Source organism: Kogia breviceps, chromosome 11, assembly GCF_026419965.1.
Source record: "Kogia breviceps isolate mKogBre1 chromosome 11, mKogBre1 haplotype 1, whole genome shotgun sequence".
Lineage (NCBI taxonomy): Eukaryota > Metazoa > Chordata > Mammalia > Artiodactyla > Physeteridae > Kogia > Kogia breviceps.
In genome coordinates, this window is record NC_081320.1 from 3223331 (window position 1) to 3242685 (window position 19355).

Here is a 19355-nt window from a genome sequence, read left to right on the forward strand (position 1 = left end):
ACGCCATTTGTTTTAGTCCTTTCGGTCCAAGCGAATTTGCACGGACATACTACTCTTTCCTGCCTTCCACCACACCGCTAACAATTTGTCAACACCATTGGTATTATCCAAGAGCAATTTCTACCTAGAAGATTGGGCTCCATGTCTAGAACTTCCCAGCAATGAGGTCCTGTCTGGAAAGGATCCAAATAGAAACTGGGTGACCCGCTGTCTGGGGCCTTGTACGGGTGGTTCTTACCCTGAAAGGACACGAACCCGGGGGGCCTCTAAGCTCCTGTCCTGCTCTGAGACTTGCTAATACTCGGGATTCATTTGCTCGGCCCTTGGTAGTATCCACAGCACAGTAGTCTAGGTTTCCGAGAAGATGGGGAGGGTACGGTGGACGACGGCAGCGCTTCCCACCTGTGCATTCTGGGGGTCGTGTGGTGGGAGGAGACTGCGCTCATCTCTCAGCCTCTCCCGAACTCCTCCTCGGCTTGAGAGAGCTCTTTGCCCAAGGTCGTGCTGGGATACCCCGTGTCAGTGACCAGTCAATATGGGGTTTTAAAGGCCTGACCCCTTTGCTCCATTCTGAGACAAAGATGAAGGGCCATTCTAGCCCCGGAGCGCCCCGAGGTTGCTGGGACATTGTCGACACCGCAGCCTGGCATCTTCCTCTGCCCAGTCCCGCTCTGTTCCCTTCCTTCCTGCCACGTTGGACGTTGGTCCCTATACATGTCCCCACTAACCCTCCTGCGGCCGAAGTTCCATCCCTGTGTCTGCTTCTTGGGAACCCAAATAGAGAACATCACCGTGTGAGAAAGCAAAGTGTCTCTGATGCAGCTCTGGGTTCCTGGGAGCGTTCTGAGGATGTGCATCACCTAAGCCTCAGGGGGGCCTCGGAGCCAGCCAGGGTCTCTCAGGCCAGAAAGAACACAGGGGTCTCCCACGCTCGCTCCAAGGATGGGCAGGGAGTGCGGTATTGGGTTCACAGGGGTGGCTCAGTTAGTTTGTATTAAAAGTCGTAAGCGGGCTTCCCTGGTGGCGCAGGGGTTGAGAATCCGCCTGCCGATGCAGGGGACACGGGTTCGTGCCCCGGTCCGGGAAGATCCCACGTGCCGCGGAGCAACTAAGCCCGTGAGCCATGGCCGCTGAGCCTGCGCGTCCGGAGCCTGTGCTCCGCAACGGGAGAGGCCACGACAGTGAGAGGCCCGCATACCGCAAAAAAAAAAAAAAAAAAAAAAAAAAAAAAAAAAAAAAAAAAAAAAAGTCGTAAGCACACATCACAAACCTTTACGCCAGTCACGTGTGAACACACACTGTGCTCCAATTTGGAAGGTTCCGAGTGTTGCCCTAAGGGCCAGCGTGCGCTGGAGCTGGAGACCTTCAGCTCCTGAAGGCGAGGGGCTTCTCCATAGTGCATCCATGTGACGGGCCAGGTGGGAAAGAGGTCAGGACTGCGGTTCCTCCTTGGTGGCGAAGGAGAAAGAAGGTTGTCACGTGCTCCGCAAACTGCAGGGGACCCGGGGCCATCTCCCAACATGGAGTGAGATAACAGAGCAGCACTGTAAGAGAAATTCAGAAATCACCTAGCCACGGAGAAGTTTCCTTTCTCAAAGGTTTTCAGCCAGTACTATAGTTGATAGCTTCACCCCAAATAATTTTCTATCATCCTCTGACATTTTATTATTCCTTTTACGTCCCTTCCTGAAGTGCTTCAAGAATAAATTTTTTGGCAAGTATCTTTCATATGAATTGGCCCGTTGGCATGGAAAAGTTCCACTATGAATTTAGCTACAATACAGAAACATTAAATATATATAGGCATAAATGTCATGGAACTAAGTCTGTCCGTAACTGTATTTCGGTCTGAGGGTAGGAGACAACTTTTGTGGACATTAATTTGAATTCTTATATGCACCATGAGAAAATGAAAGCATCCAAATATCTTGTATTAAAAGGAATAACTAGTTGAGTCCATTCACAATAGGGTTTTAATCAACGTTTCTAACCTTCTTGCTGCCCATAGTCTGGGATGGGTCACCCTTACCAACCACCATTGCTTTTGCAGAATGGGCCAGAGTAGTTCAATGGTCCAGGCTCAGGAAACCCATCCTGGGTTCAAACCCTGGCTCTACTCTCCAGCCGCATGGTGTTGAGCAACTCACCTAGTCTTCATGGCTCAGTTTCCTCATCCATAAAATGGGGATGAAAACAATAATACCTACCTTATAGGGTTGTTTTGAGAAGTTAATATACATCAAATACTTGGAACAGTGCCTAACACCTAAAAGGCTCTAAATAATTGACTATTACTCAAGTGGAGTTCCCCTTTAAAAAAAAAGTGTGCCCAAGATATCTTGAGGCCGTTTGTGTGTTGTGTATCACATTTGACTTCTCCCACCTGAGAATGTTACAAAGATGGGAAGCCTATTTTGGAATCTGATATGGTGACAAGGGAAGGCTGATACCCTCTACCACCAACTGGAAGCCTCCCTGGCTTTTCTCCCATTTCCAGCTCTATAATTCATTCATCATAGCTTCGGAGAAATCTTTTACTTTATGCATTTTATTTCTCTCATCTGTAAAATGGGCACAAAATACTTAACTCTCTAGAGTTCAGGACAAAATACTTGCTGAATAATTAGACTCCTCAGAGTCCAGTAGGAGCTGCTCATACTTGGTTTTACAAGAATATTTGGGATGAGAGGTGGCTTCTGGTATCGTCCCTTGCATAGCTTCTTCTCCAGCGCCTGCAGCACGCGGCTGAGGCATCTGGACTTGAGCCTTGACTGTTCCTTCTCATCACTGGATCATGTCAGGCTGTAAACAAGTCTTGCTTTGGAGTCCATCAGACCGGGGTTCAACCCAGGCTCTGAGAAAGCAGAGAGTTAGTCAACCTCCTGTGGAGTCTGATACCGTATCTCGCGGACAGCTGTGGAGAGCAAGGAAGCATCAAACAAGGCACAGGAGCCAGCAGTGGGGGTCTCCTCCTCTTCCTTCCCATGCTCAGGGGTGGTGTTCTTATATCTGCAAAGCTCCATGAGTGGCACATCACAGTTGCTTCATCCATGATGACAGAATTCGAATTTGTGGTACTTATTTCCAAAGTTCAAGCTAAGAACAATAACACAGTATGTTTCAACACGAGCTTGGATCGTAGTTTCCCTGTGGCACATGCGTCTCCATATCAGTAATCTATACTTGTCCCTATGTCTTCATTCCTTGACTAAAACCAACAAACAAACAGACAGACAAAAAGATAAGAGGTGAGAGATTTGCTCATTTCAATTTCCACCATATATTTAACTTCCAGTGAAGTTTCAGAGGAGTTTTCTGATTTTAGGTACCTTATTTTCCCACTCTCTGAAATGGGTAACTTGCTAATCAGAGAGTTAGATTTTAGTACAAAGTATTTTCTCCATATTTGAACTGTGGATTGCATTTTGTCCATTTCATTGGTATTAAATCTTTCAAAAACAAATTTATTAATTTTAACATTAGGAATTACATCATCATCTAAAGATTCAACATGCATGTCTACACAGAGATACTATTAGAGGCTATAGTCATTATAATAGCATCCAAGAAAAGTCAAGAAAATTTATAGCCTTGTGCTAATTATCCTTTTCATTTTTTTTTTCCTCTCTCAAGTTTACATCACTGTGAAAATTCTTCTTTTAGGGTTAGGTAGCATCTCATGTGATTCCTAACTTAGATATTGGGTATGTTTATTATGGTGTCTCTACACAAAGTGGAGTGGATACAGATGCTGAGAATGCCATATATTCCAAAGGAATAAAATCTAACACGCTGTAATAGTATTTCCTGCTTCTATACAAGACAGATACCTAAACGCGAAACCACACTTGATTCAGTTTGTTTAAAACATCCGTCTTTAATAATGAATTTTTCCTCTGCGTTGCCACCCCCCTCACGCTTATTGGACCCGTCATGCTGGTTTTCGTGTAAACGGGGCCTTTACACTCTATCGAGAAGGAAACCTCTAGAAGGTTGTGCTCTGAACTGTAGTCTTCTCTCTCGAGTCAAACACATTTCTTTCTTCCTTTTTTTTTTTTTTTTTTCCCCAGCTACAAAGCTACAACGTTTATATTCATATGAAGTATTTCAGCAATTCATAGCCAATTTATCAATGACCACGCAGCTGCAGGCCCTGCAGTCTAAAAAAATATACCAGCTCACTTGGTGTTTACACAGGCCTGGAAAGCCCTGAGTTGAGGCAGGCGGATGGAAGGCATGGGGGTCGTTAGAAAGGTACAGCGGAGATCCTCCAGTGATGGCTGAGGGATGTTTGCATTATAGCCCAACACATCATTAAGGACACAATTGTTATTTAATGTGGTACAATCATCTTTCTACTCTTCGTGAAACCCACTTAAGTAATTACCTTCTTAGCTCATTGGCTCCACAAGCCACCTGGTTAGAAAGGGTTATATCTAAGGAAATATTAAAAACGAGCTTCTACAATTGCCCCCTTCAAGCTGACTTTTACTTATTAGCATATTCAAAACGAAGATCTTTTTCCCTGCCCTGAGACTCTGGAAACTCCAAGATAAATAAATGCTCTGGAGCATTAGAAAGATTTCAAGAGAATAAGAACACATTAGCCAAAGTGTATTCTACCGTCAGGCATCCTTAAAATACAGCTGATACCCACATAATGCCTGACTTCTTCGTATTTTCGCTTTGACATCTGTTTTAGCCAATCAATTTTTCATTAAAGCCAAAATGCTGTCTTAAGATTTGCCTTGGCTTTCTCCTTTTAAGACAAGAACGAAAGTATGAAGAAAATATTCCTTTACAAAACTCAATGCCAGCTTACCAAGCTGTGTGTATCTTAATAAGTGGCGTCATTTTGAAGGCTCGCTTTGAATAGTCTAGATATTAAGACGGAAGATTTAAAGAATCCACAGAACTTATTTTCAGAGCACATTTCCATGTCTTTTAAACACATTTTTTTTTTATTATGACGTGTCCAAGATATTTAGCACCATTTAAGAGGAGCCGTGCTGAAGCACAGAATTGAAATTGCTTCATAACACACATCTGCATTTTAAACTTTAAGCTCGCTTTCAAGATACACTGTACCATCCATGTTTACTATAAATACAGCGAGGTGAGTCTGAAATACCTCTATCTTATTGGGTAGCTCTGTGTTGGAGCCTCTTTGTTTGAACAGAAGTGTCAGCTGTATTTTACTTTATTATATAAAAAAGTTTCAGAATTTAATTAAGGGTCAAGTACCAGCGGTAGATAAATGCAACAGCTAAAGCATATTTCTGATCACTCTGAAGTCTGCAATCATGAAAATTATTATCATTGAGTAAAACTGGTCTCAATGATGGTGACTCTGGGAGATGGATTCTGTGTTACTCAGCTGTCATTTACATAATAATGGGTTCCCGTTTTCATCAGCACCTTTTGTTTGTACAGTGCTTTACTGCTACAGTAAATTGTCAAAATGTCATTCCTCTCCAATCAGCCAGAAAATATCAACAGTAAACAAGGCACAGGAAGAAATTCTCTGATTAGAAGTGTGGCCGAGGAAGAGTCGGGCTGAAGTCTCCGTGATCGCTGGGAACGTGTTATTCTGATGTCCCCAAGAATACAGCCACCCGGCTTAGGAAAATGACTTCTCTCTTCCGCCCCCTCCACCAGCCCTTTTAATGAAGAAATACCACTCTGCTGTGGAGGTCACTCTGAAGCCTCAGGACTGTCCCTGGGCATTAATCGATTTACATATGTATTTGTTCCCGTCCCTCTGTCCCCTCTTCCTGGGAATCAGCCCCACCTTTCTCTGGCAGAGTATCTCCGATTAACCGGGGCTGGATTCTCCTGGTGTTCACTGCCCGCTGATTCTCTGACTGTTGGCTAGCGGAGTGCCAGAGAATAAAGGGGTCTCGGACGCAACTGCCATCACATGGGGCTGCTACAGAGGGGCTCCCATCAGCCGACCAACAACGTTCTTCTGTTTCAGACTAAAGAGAGGCTGCGAGGGGGCTCCCCGAGGAGGAGGAGAATCACCCCAAGTGGCGCCCCTCGACTTTCCACCCGTCCATCACTTGAACGTGGGGACCAGAGACGGGGAAGGTTCAGATGCCAGAGGCCAGAGCCAGTGTCAGCATTTAGGGCGCTGAGTCCCGAGGGCCCAGCTCCTAATTTTCTTTCTCCCTGGTCTGCGTCCTGCCCGACTCTTCCACAATATTTTAAAGTATGTAAGATACATGAAATAGATGCTTCTTTCTGTTCCTCAATGAAATCTGCCCGGGACCAGAAAAGGATGAGGATGAATTAATACAGTATATGCCTTATAACCATTATAGTTACAAAGTATATTAAAATTAAAGACTTCACATTGTGTTTGAAATAAAAATGAATATAGCGGCATTCTGCCAAGAGCCCCAGAAACCACTCTTGTGTGGAATTGAAACATTTGGCTCATATAATACTTAATTTATTTTTATGAAATGACAAGTTATATAAATGTATGTTTAAAACAGAGGGGCACAACATTTTTTTTTTTTTTTCTTTTTTGGTAAGTTTCTCTGTATCCTGGCTTATATAGCTACACATAGTTAGGACTTATATCTAAATAAAGAACAAAAAATAATAAACTTTCCCAAAGTGATTTTTTTTAAGCTACGAGTTCTCCAAATATTTCAAAATGCGATCAGGTAGTTAGGTTACCCAGGGAAAGGCTCACAGTACCTTCTTTTGGAAATGAATAGGAGGTTTTAAATCTATTGAAATGAAGTGTTGACATCAGGAAATATTTTGTAGAGCTTTCGGCTTTCTTCCTATGCACTTTATTTTGCTTGGCTACTTTTAATTCCCCCCACCCCACTTCTTCTGTTTGAAAATCTGACATTGTCCAAACCCTTTCGATTAAAAAGCTCGGCTGAATGAAAGCACTGTGATGCTGTGCTGGTGCATCCGTAAACAGGGGGGCTCGTGGCGCTGGGCAGCGTGCGGAGAAATAGGGCTGATCTGCCGTAATTACCCTGACACCTCATGCAGTACAGGGAATTAACTCCTAGGACTTTGGGCCGAATGAAGAAGTTGATGTTTCATGTTGTGAATGCATCAGTGCCTGAACCCATTACCAGTTTTAACGGAGATGGGAATTTACTATACTTTTTTTTTTTTTTTTTTTTGGCTGGGCCTGTACAGTGACGTGCAGAAAATGAGGCAGGAATTCAGGATACTGGAGCAACAGCGGTTTGTATTTTTATTATGGCCTCTACCTTTTGATTCTGTTCCCTACCTGCAGAACAGAACTAAAAGACAAGACCCATGCAAACGCTGTCTTGAAAAGCGGGAGCCTGCTGTCTTAGGGGAGAGGTTAGTGTGTCACTAAAGTGGGTGAAGGTATTCCAGGACAGACCTAGAGGGACAGAAGTGCTTGAAAACACAGAGCAGGAGGGGGGAAACACAGCTCAAAAGGCAACTAGTTAGCAGCTGGCACTCTGACCTTTAACTGCATCCATGGTAACTGGGCTAAAAGATGGAGTTCCATTTTATTATTCTCACACCCACAATGTTAAGCCTGTGAATCCCCATTGCAATTTAATGGCTGAAATCAGAAGGCAGATCTGTGTTCATTGGACCACTGCCGATACCCTCTTAGCTAATGAGCGCAATAAACATTTTCATGCCAGGAAGCCAGTGCAAGTGGAAATATTATGCCATACAGAAATATATACCCAAACACAAAGAAATGGTCAGGGAAGCCTGTCTTTTATGTGTGTTTGCATATTCTAACGTTCAAAGCCAATCATCTTTTAAGGAAAGGATTTTAAAAAGCGGCTACACTATTAAAAACTGTGGCATACCACAGAGCTTATTGTGAATGAGAAATCTCAAGTTATGAATTCTAGAGTTAATGAGTATTACTGCCTCTTCTATTATTTTCCTTAATGAATCTTATTATTTGTAAATGCATGCTTCCTTTTATGTGGCTCTAATACACTTGGTGCCTTTTCCCTGACTATACACTCTACCGCCAGCGGAGTGGAGAACAGTGCGAAAGCAACCCACACTTTTTTGGTACCAGTGAAGAGGTTTTTGTTGTAACTTTGCCTTTGCGGCCATTCAGTCCAGGGTTCTTTAAGAATTAACCGACAACAGTGTCATTCTGTTCTCATGGACTCTGCAACCTACAAGGATACACAGATCACACTGGTTTGTTTTGAAAAAAAGATGAAGCTGACCACCAGCGGGTGAGCTTTTGCACAGGCACTGCCTTTCTGAACGAGCGCTGGTAACACTTGTGATGAAAATACACAGATTTAGGTTCAGAAGGAGATGAAAACGGAATCTGAACTCCTCAATCCAAGCCCGTTGCAGAGGTTCGAGTGTAGTCAACATACTATGTGAATTTCATGTAATTTTCCCGTTGCCATCCTCCCCAAAATTCTCCTCACAAGACTTACTTTCACCACATTAAAGTTTAGCAGTTTAAATGTGCCGCTGCTGTCAAAAGGCTGCCAGGAATTATCCTGGAAATGTATCTTATTTGATTCAAGAGGCACAGTCCACGTTCTAAAACTCCGTGAGTACCTGCAGAAAATGTAAGCTGTGGCATTTTTTTCCCCTTGCTTTCCTTCAAATTTTTCCTCAGTGGCTCGTAAAATACTCTTCAATTTTACTTTGGTTAAATGGTTTTCTGAGAAAAGATGAGGGCTTAATAACTTTCCTTATCAGGAACAATAAATGTTTTTCTTGTGGCACACGATGCCAGGGATCCTTTGGAAGTAAAAGCTTGAACTCTTTTGCTAACAGAAACTACTTGTTCTAGAAACGACAAAGGTCAGGGAGAAAATAATTTTGGTGCTTCTTATGCTTTAAGACAATGTCACTTTTCTCATTATCAGAGAGTTTTAGGAGGGCTGGGGGGGAAAAAAAAAGCGAGACAAAGGATGTGAGAACTCAGAGCCCTGCATAATCACACCTGTTTACTTGACTTATGAAAGGGCAGGATGTGTCTCTATCCATTTAATAAAAGATGTTCTATCAATTTAGACAATTATACCAAAGATTAAGAATGTCATGAAGCTGATGAAATCTCCTAGGTAACATTAAAAAATAATATGCTTTTAGATCACATCATATATTAAATGACAACTGCCAATTCTTTTTAAAGGAGTCCTCAAAATTCTTTCCTGGATGACAATTTGAAGTTAAAATACTTTGTTCTTAACAGTTAACTTCATTGACATGACACTTCTACTTCTTGACTCAGGAGACTTGGCGAAGAAGAGCTTTTTGCTTATCCAAGTAAAAGCAGACTGCAAGATACGGTATTTTATGGCCTGTCTGCATCTTTGCTTAATTAAAGAACAACAAGAAATGTTTTGCTAGCATATTACGTGGTTAAAAATATCTAAATCTGACTCACATTTAAATATTTACCATCCCCTTAACTTTATTTTTTTGGCTTCTGTACAACTGTTTTTCTTATCATTAGCTTAGTAAAATTAAAAATTCAAGCTTTCAGGAGGTCTGTTCTTGAGGACGGTTATACAGAGACCCGAAAGCCATGAGCAACCTGCTAGACCCTCAACATGGGAGCTACGGAAACACTTAGAAGCGTTTAATCACCTTTAAAGTATGTATTTGTATAGTCTCAGAACCTGGGTGGAAGGCATCACCAGTGCCCTTGACCTCTACCCCCTGAAGCCCCAGCCTCAGTAAAGATGCATCTCGCCACATTGGCCCAAATGGTGAAGGGGGAGGACCTGAGCCCCACCGACCACCAGGCAGACTCGAGGCCCGGAACTTGTGCATTTGGGGACAAACTCTAGGGAACCAGGATGTAAGCAGAGCTATTACCTGCCGGCAAGGATGCTGTCCTTTTGCAGGAACTCTGCTGCCGCTGCTAACTCCAGCTTGGATGATGCTTCCTTTGCCCAGAGCTGCCCTCTACTCCTCCTCCACCTCCATCCTCACCTTCTGCCTCCCAAGCCAGTTTCATAATTTAACTCTCTGCCCGGCAAAGCACCAAGTGCTTCTGGCTTGTTTGTGACAAGGTGAAAAAAGCCTATTGTCATTCTTCACTTTTCAGCTTCTGGGCCCTGGTGGGCAGATCCTTCTGTTTACCTAGTAGACGTGAAACTATCATTGTTATGATCCTCAGCATCTGCAGGACCAATACTCAACTAGTAAGCTCTTAGCCCGGGCGTGTCATAAGCACCATCTCATTTAATCCTTACAGCAATTCTATGGGGAAACCGATTTAGGGAGGTTAAGTAAATTATCAGAGATTATAGAGATAGTAAGTCATTTAGTCGAGCTGTAAGTCTCAGAAATCCAACCTCTGATGACAGAAATCTAAGTTGTGGTTGTATTTTGTGGTGCAGATGCTGTGATCTAGGGATCCTTAACCAGTGCTTCTATCTGTGGAATTGGAGGATGAGGGATATTTTTGTATCAGATTTTCTTATAAAGATCTTAGAATCCTCATCTACGTGATCGCTTAGAGAGACCACGCACGTCATTGGACACTCACCAACCTAGATCGTCTGTGCCTCTTGGGTTTGTGCTCTGAGCCTTTCACACCGACCGCCCAGCAATGACGGTGCGGTTTCACTCCAGCGCCCTCCTTGGGACATTCCCCAGCCCACGACATGCCCGTGAATGACTTCATGCTGCAGAGTCCACGGGCCATTTTACCTCCATGGCCTGGCTTGTGGTTCGAATTCAAAAGTGTATCCATTGGATCACTTGACAAATTTTAGTGGCCTCTTAGCAAAAATCATCTTGCAAGATGACTTTAACAGAAAGGGAACGTGGAAGAGAAGTGATCATAGAGTTATCAGTCGAGGAAGGACGTTATTTACATGTAATATCACCATCACTCTTTCCTCCAAGGGGAAAGTAGGAGACATGTAAGATAAGCTATCAAAACATCGTCTGAGTTTTTAAGAAGAAAGACTTAAAAAGAAGGCTGTACTTGACATTGGGAAACATCCAACATGGTAAGGCAGGCTGCTCACCAACATGGAATTTTGCATCCCACCTATAGCTTCTGTCTGAGTGGGAGAGCAGGGGCCACGTGATGATCTGAACAAAGTGGGCAGGGAACCAGGCTTTTCCCGGAGCGGGAAACTTCTCTAGAGAGGGTCAGTGAGAGGAACAGCCCTGAATCCAGAAGCGTCTTCTCCAATTTCTCACTGTATTCTGACTACAGGGGAGAAAAAGTCACAGCACAAAAGACTTGTGGAAAGAAGGCAGGCAAGCAGTAGAAAGCAATTTTCTAACGATATCAGTTCTCAGACTGTGGATGAGAAACAGAAACGAAAGCAACATGGTTCAAACGTGGCCCCGTGACACTCTGACACCGGAGCGATGGAAGAGAAAATGACTGATGGAAAGAAACAAAGGAGAGTTGAAAGTCACCAAATTGGTTTATGGGAATAAGGCAAGTAATGTCAGGGGAATGGAGAAAACACACAAACTAGAGGCCCTGATCTTTGGGCAATAAATAAGGCAATTTGCATGGGTGGCTCAAAATGGAATTGTATGGGAAGAAAATCAAGCAATAATTCAAAATGAAAAATGATTCCATCCTCAAATAAAATCACAACTCTTCTTATCAAACAGTAGAGCCAACCAATCAATGTAGAGAATCTAGTACCTTTGGTAGAGGGTTCAATTTAAGATTCAGAAGGAATTATACAAGAAGGGTAAAGATGACTCTTCCAAAGGCCAAGATCATGACTTCATATGTTGGTGCTTTTAGTATCATCACTATTAGTTTCCTTAACGGAAAAATCAAAAGGGTAAGAGGTAAAGGATTGGAGAGTATTCATAGGATAGTTTAAAAAAAAATAAATATCACATATTGCTGTTTAGAGTGGGTTAAACATAATGAAATTACAGATAAAGTCCTATCCTCCTAACGTATTTGGAACTTTTAAAATTATAAATCAGGGCTTCTCTAAACAGATGAATAATGCTAATCAGGCTTCTATTTATTTCTGCTATAGCATGGCAGCAACTGCACCATTTGTGTAACACTGATAATTCCAGTAGAGACCAAAATAGACATCCACAGAGGGGAGACTGTCAGGGTAAATGTACTCTAAGACCAGAAGCACGGCAGACAATTTGTGTTGACACCTTAATCAGGACGTGCTTCCCTTTGGTCAGTCTTTCTGGATGGTAATTGTTTGGGCTCAGAGATCATCTGACAATCTCACTCCGTTTTCCCGTGAATCCAAGAAGAGTCTAAAGCCTTAATTAGCAAGTAGGGTTTAAGAAGAAGGCAGTTTGGATTTTCTGGGTAACTGAAACTTCGTCAATTAGGGCCAACAACTTTGGTTTCTTTCCATTTTTACTGATAATTTCCTCAAAAATGTTGTCATGGAGTTTCACATCTGCACACTTAACTTGCTGAATGAAATTCAAGTGCATACATTACGGAGAGGAAGTATCAGAGAGAGAATTGAAAAATGGAAAGAGCTCAGGCTGAGCTCCCATCCCCACTTGCTCTCCATGAGCTTTGCTGTAGGGTTCCGGCAATGAGAGGCCTGGCGCTTCTGGTCTTTCAGTGACCACAGAACTGTTGCACCTCCTCTCTGAGTGGGGTCCTGGGGGTATGGACACAGGAAGTGCTCTTCACACAGAGTGGCCTCCAAATACAAGACAACTGCACCATTCTTTGCTCAGCCTCAGAAACAATGATCTATTCCAGTTTGAGTGGAAAACTAGTCTATAGTGAATTCATGGAGAGTTTGTACCATGTTATTCTGTGGTGGATATAAAGGGTGCTTCTGATCATTTTTTTCACTTTAGCTGAAATCCTCACCTCTAAGTAAAATGTGACTCACCTTACACACATATTCAAACATAATAAATCAAGTTCAGGGACCTCCCTGGTGGCGCAGTGGATAAGACTCCGCGCTCCCGATGCAGGGGACCCGGGGTTCGATCCCTGGTCAGGGAACTAGATCCCACATGCATGCTGTGACTAAGAGTTCACATGCCGCAACTAATGAGCCTGCAAGCTGCTACTAAGGAGCCCACCTGTCGCAACTAAGACCCAGCGCAACCAAATAAATAAATGAAAAATAACTAAATAAAGAAACCAAGTTTACTACTGGTGGGCTTTATCTTGACTTGGGGCCATACCGTATCATGTAATCTACATGATGAAATGTTTATTAGTAAATTTATTTTATAATTTTTTTGTCATTTACTTCCTGTTCCTAAAATTATAGTTTAGAGCAGTAGCTATATAATAGTTTGGGGAAAATGGTATATTGATAAAAAATTAAATATTATTTTATTTTTAATTTAATTTTTATTTTATATTGGAGTATAGTTAATTTACAATGTTGTGTTAGTTTCAGGTGCACAGTAAAGTGAATCAGTTATACATATATATATATATGCCCTCTTTTTCAGATTCTTTTCCCATAGAGGTCATTACAGAGTATTGGGTAGAGTTCTCTGTGCTGTACAGTAGGTCCTTGTTGATTATCTATTTCACATATAATAGTGTGTGTTTGTTAATCCCAAACTCCTAGTTTAACCCTCCCCCAACCGTTTATGTTATAAAGTGATGGAATTCTATATTTTTTTGATTTATTAAGCCACATTAATCTCTATTACCACATCGGAAATGACTTCTACTTTCTGTTGATGTCAACCACTTATTTGTTTCATTTGCATTGTACCTTTGCTATTCGGTACAGTAGGCATTAGCTACGTGCAGCTATTTAAATTTAAATTATTTAAAATTAAGTATAGTAAAAAAAATCAGTTTCTTACTAGCATTGGCCACATTTCAAATGCTCAGTAGCTATCTGTGGTTTGTGGCTACCTATGCAGTGTCGTATTCCTGCAACTATAGGCAACTATAGGCAAAAATAGGAAACAGCATTATTGATTTACGACAGTGCTAACTCCTCGGGATTTTGTTTTTGCTTTTGCTTTTTTAAAAAATTTTTTGCTCATCTCAAGACTTACCGGTGTTTGAGATATTTAGACACGGTAGAATTTGAAATTGTAGATTCTTTGAATTACATAAGTGATTTAAAATACATGGTGCAGTTTCCTGCTTTTTGGAACAGTGAATTAGTTTGGTGGAATGAACCCTCTTACGGGTAGGATAAAAGTGTAAAATCAAAACAAAAAGTAAACTCCCTAAAACCCAAACAACTTGCAGTTACTTTTGAGAGACAAAGCAGACAGAGACTTAGAGGAGAGGGATCTGACTTTGCAAGATGGGTTACAACAGGTGAGATTTGGGAGTTTATGGCCTTTTGCCCGAGGACACTCCCTAATCTGAACATGGTTTGGGTGGCAGAAAGCCATGGCTGGCTTGAGGTGTCAGGAGACAGTTTTAGAAACCGGCTGAGCAGCCAGAAGCTTAGGGAAAAAAACCCAGAAGTGTGAGCATTGCAAAGCGGGGAGAACCCCCAATTTGTGTAAAAACCTTCCCCAGATCTTTAGATTTTTATCAAACTGTATATAGGGGAAGACCTTAGGGGACACAACAAAAAAGCAGCAGATGGAAGCTAAAATAATTGAACAGAGACGGTTGTTGCTACCAGCACTTGGGAGACAGTGTTTGCAGTTTGAATGTAGACAAATACCCTATTATATATTGTCTACAAGAGACACACTTAACATGCAAAGACACAAACAGGTATAAAGTTAAATGGATAGAAAAGATACGCTGTGCAAACACGAATCATAAGAAAGCTGATCTGTATTAAGACCAAAGCAGACTTGAAGAAAAGGGGTATTACCAGAGATAAAGGGAAATTTCATCACAGTAAGAGGATCAATACATCTGGATGGCATAATTATATTAAGGACTTTATTATTATGTACATGATGATTATTAGGTACGTACCTGGTTTTATTGCACTCACTTCACTGCGCTTCACAGATATAGCATTTTTTACAAATTTAAGGTTTGCGGCAACCCTGAGTTAAACAAGTCTGTCAGCTCCATTTTTCTAACAAACAGTATTTTCTCGCTCAGTACCTCTGTGTCACATTTCGGTAATTCTCACAATATCTCAAACGTTTTCATGATTATTCTATTTGTTCTATTATTATATTTTCATTATTATATTTATATTATATTTTTATTATATTTCATTATTATATATATGGTGATCTGTGATCACTGATCTTTGATGTTACTTTTGCAAAAAGATTATGACTTGCTGAAGGCTGAGATGATAGCTAGTATTTTTAGCAATCAAGCATTTTAAAATTAAGGTATGTACATTTTTTTAAAGACATAAGGCTACTGCATGCTTAATGGACTATAGAACAACATGAACATAACTTTTGTATGCAGTGGGAAACCAAAAATTTTATGTGACTAGCTTTAGTGCGATATTTGTTTTATTGCAGTGGTCTGGAATCGAACCTGTAAATCTTTGAGGTCTGCCTGTAATGTGTACATAATAATTATGACGTAACGTATAAGAGAGGTTCAAAACAAAAACTCTCATAACTCAAAGGAGAAGTAGGTAATCACAATCACAATGGAACATTCAATACTACTTTCTCAGTAAATGACAGAAAACTAGAAAAGTCGGTTGTTTCTAGAACTAAAGTCACTAAAGGCATAGAAGATGTGAATGACATCAGCAACTTGACCCAACTGACACTTATAGAACACAAGACCCAACAATTGCAGAATACGCAGTCTTTCCAAATGCACACAAAACGCCTACCAAAGTTGGTCATATACTGGACTGCAAAACAAATCTCACATTTCAAAAGCATGATATCTCGCAGAATATGTTCTTTGAAAAAAATAGAATTACATTGAAATGCATAGTTCAACTTCTTTTGAAAATCAGATTTTACATTTTTATAGAGTGCAAATTATAGTATTCAGACAGAATTCACTAAAGCATTTTTTATATTTCTACAAATAAAACTATGATTTTTTGAAGCTGAGATTTCAAAATAAAAATCTCAGAAGTGGAGGATCCCATAAGACTTAGTGCTGAAGCTGAAATGTAAGTCCTCAGCAGAACAAGGTAGCTCAACATACATTCACTGGACAGAAAACTGGGTTTGATATTGCCCGGAAAATGTTATAAGCACTAGTGCCAATAGAGCTGTCTGCGTTAAAAATATATACAATACTCCTGTATTTGGTTAGAAATCCAAAATGAAAACATTTTTGTAACATAATTTGTCAGTATGTTTCATAAGTCTTGGAATAGATGCTGTTACGGCACTCTTCCAAAGAATATTGTCTGTAATGTTCTGATTTGTAATATATCCAGTACAGCGTTATTGATAACCGCGAATATGACTATTTTACTCTTGTTATACAATATTATTCACATAAAAATAAGCTCATAATACGCTGCTAGGAAACAAATCAAATTATATGAAAAGTATCTAAAGAATGATACCATTTTATAAAAATAATAAATGTATATGTACATTAGAAAATAATAAAAAAATTAACAGTGTCTTCTCTAGTGCTATCTTTAACACATTATTTGTTAAAAATCTGTAATGTTATACTTCCTCATGAAGACTACGGACTAATCTGTGAGTTTTTTTTTTTTTTTTTTTTTGCGGTACGCGGGCCTCTCACTGCTGCGGCCTCTCCCGTTGCGGAGCACAGGCTCCGGACGCGCAGGCTCAGCGGCCGTGGCTCACGGGCCCAGCCGCTCCGCGGCACGTGGGATCCTCCCGGACCGGGGCACGAACCTGCGTCCCCTGCATCGGCAGGCGGACTCTCAACCACTGCGCCACCAGGGAAGCCCTAATCTGTGATCTTGATATCACAGCTGGCGTGGTGTGACTGCTCACTGCGTGTCAGTGCCTCATGTGAAGCACTGGAACGCAGTGCGTTGAAGCAATAAATATTCCCATTCTACAGATGACGAAAGTGAGGCAGAGAGATTGCCCAAGTGCAGCAGGTGGCATGTGGCTGAGCTGAGATTTGATCCTCAGGAGAATGACTCCAGAGCTGCAGCTCTTAACTCTTGTGCCACTGAAGCCATCCAGAAGGGAAAAATACAAAAAGGGAAAATTGCTCAATAAGATAAGCCTCTCAGCAGACCAGCAAAGGGAAAAGAATGCACAGTGCTGACGTCAGTGGGGTACCTGCTGGGCTTCAGGTCCCGAACTATGTAGAAACAATAAATTTTGCTATTGTGGGTAACAGGGTCCAAAGATGCTTCAAATGGGATGGGGGCAAGAAATTGGGGTTATCGCTTGAAAACAGGTCTGGAGTAGAGTTCCCAGGCTGGTGGGAGAAGACTGGAGACACCTTCCTGGTGCTGTTCTCGGAGGTGGTGGCCTCTGTGAACCTGTGTGTGCAGGACACAGGCACTGCTGCATCCTCAGGACCGAGGCAGGCATCCCCTGGATATGTGCTGTCAGTGTCACTACAAGACAAGACACTGAGAACTTCTACGACCATGTAACACCTGCCCCTGGAGTCAGGTCCCCAGGGGGGTGAAGTAGGCTCCTACACAAGAGATGAGCGCAGAAAGAAATACACACCCACAGTACGATGGAACGTTTCACAGACGAGCCTCCCAACCAAAATTTCAAGGTGTATTGAAGAATTCTAGTGCTGAGAAATGGAGCCTAAAAGTAAAAAATGCAAATGTATATGCCCTCTAGACAGAAATCAAAACAACAGAACAATTCCTTTAAAATGCCTTTAAGTGTGCTTAGGAATCGTCAATGAGACCAACGATGGAACAGCCCTGTAACCAGAATAATAAATCACAGAAGACAGGAGTTAAACAAAGAGTGATTCATGTAAAATAAGTTGAAAATCTTGGAAGTAAAAAAAAAATTGTAATTCATATAAAATACAAAATTGATGAGGTGAATTCTAGACTGGACATATTACAAGGGAGTTAAAAAATTGAGAGATGGTACTGAAAATTTCACCCAGAATCTCTTTCTCACTCTTACTCTCACTTTCCTTATCTATAAAATGGAAATATTTATTGCTGCAAAGAATGAATGAGATGATACACACACACACACACACACACACACACATATATATACATATATATCAGAGGATGGTTAGCATTTTTAGCAATAAATTTTTAAAAAATTAAGGTGTGTACATTGTTTTTTTGACATAACGCTCTTGCACACTTAATAGACCACAGTATTGTGTAGACATACTTTTATGTGCACTGGGAAACCAAAACGTTCATGTGTCTTGCTTTATCGTAATATTCATTTTACTGCAGTGTTCTGGAACCAAACTCTCAATATTTTCCATGTATCTGTGTGTATGAGAGAGAGAGAGAGTCGGGAGGAACACTCTTTCTATACATCTATTCTCCAAAGGTACAAACTTGCAGTTATAAGATAAATAAGTTCTAGGGGTATAATGTACAGCATGGTGACTATAGTTAAAAATACTCTATATAAACTTTAAAATATATTTTGAAGCTGCTAACAGTAGAGCTTAAAAGTTCTCATGACAAGCAAAAAGATTTGTAACTCTCTGTGATGATGGATGTTAACTAATTAAACTAACTATATTAAAAACGTCTTTCAAATAAGGAACCAAAAACAGAAAAAAAAAAAGAAAAGAAATCCACTTTTAGACATATCAATGTGTAACAGCATAATATAAAAGAGGCCACCAGAAACAAAAGACAGTTTACAAGTAAGTCTGACAGTAGACTCCTCATTGGCTATAAGAGATGCCAGAAGACCACAGATAAATACCTTCAGTGCCATCAACCTTGAGTTCTACACCCAGCGAACTTATTATTAATTAAGGAGATTTTTAAAAAAAATCAGAAATGCCGAGATAGAGTTTCCTACTTGCAGAACTTATTGAAAAAATTCCTGATGATGTACTTCAGTAAGAAGAAAAATAAATGTGGAGAGGAGTAGGATAGAAAAATAATAGAAAAACTGAGAGTGCAACTGATTGTAAAAAAAAAAAAAAAAACACACAACTTTTTTCTTTCGTTTTTAAAGATGGAACTTAAAAGTGTATTAAACAACAATAGTAGGACAGAGGAGGTGGTAAGAGACACAGAGAGAGACTGAGAGAGATGGTGGGAGGGGAAGAAGGGATGGGTCCTGTTCAGCACACCGTGTGGGCTAAGACCCTTGTCTTAAGGGGACCAGAGACACCAAATCACCGTAGATCTGGCTAGAAACATTTATGTTAATTTTCTGGGGTAAGCGAATGAAAAGAATACTGAAAACTTTGTATCAGACACACAGAAATCACAGTTAGAAGTAAAGAAAAAACGGGGCAATGAAAATGAGTTGCAGTAAAACAAGTTCCAAATGTATCAGTAGTTGCAATAAATGTTAATAGATTAAACACACATATTTCGAGACTGACACCAGCACAGTGGATTTTT

At 41.0% G+C, this 19355-nt stretch overlaps 1 long non-coding RNA gene across 1 annotated transcript in view; it reads right to left on the bottom strand.

The window, feature by feature from the left end:
* LOC136792113 (uncharacterized) overlaps window positions 1-19355 on the bottom strand; it is a 90686-nt gene that overhangs the window by 12558 nt on the left and 58773 nt on the right. The window contains exon 2 of the long non-coding RNA XR_010835332.1: window positions 1271-3208. This is a non-coding gene — a long non-coding RNA (uncharacterized lncRNA). The remainder of the gene's footprint in view (window positions 1-1270; window positions 3209-19355) is intronic.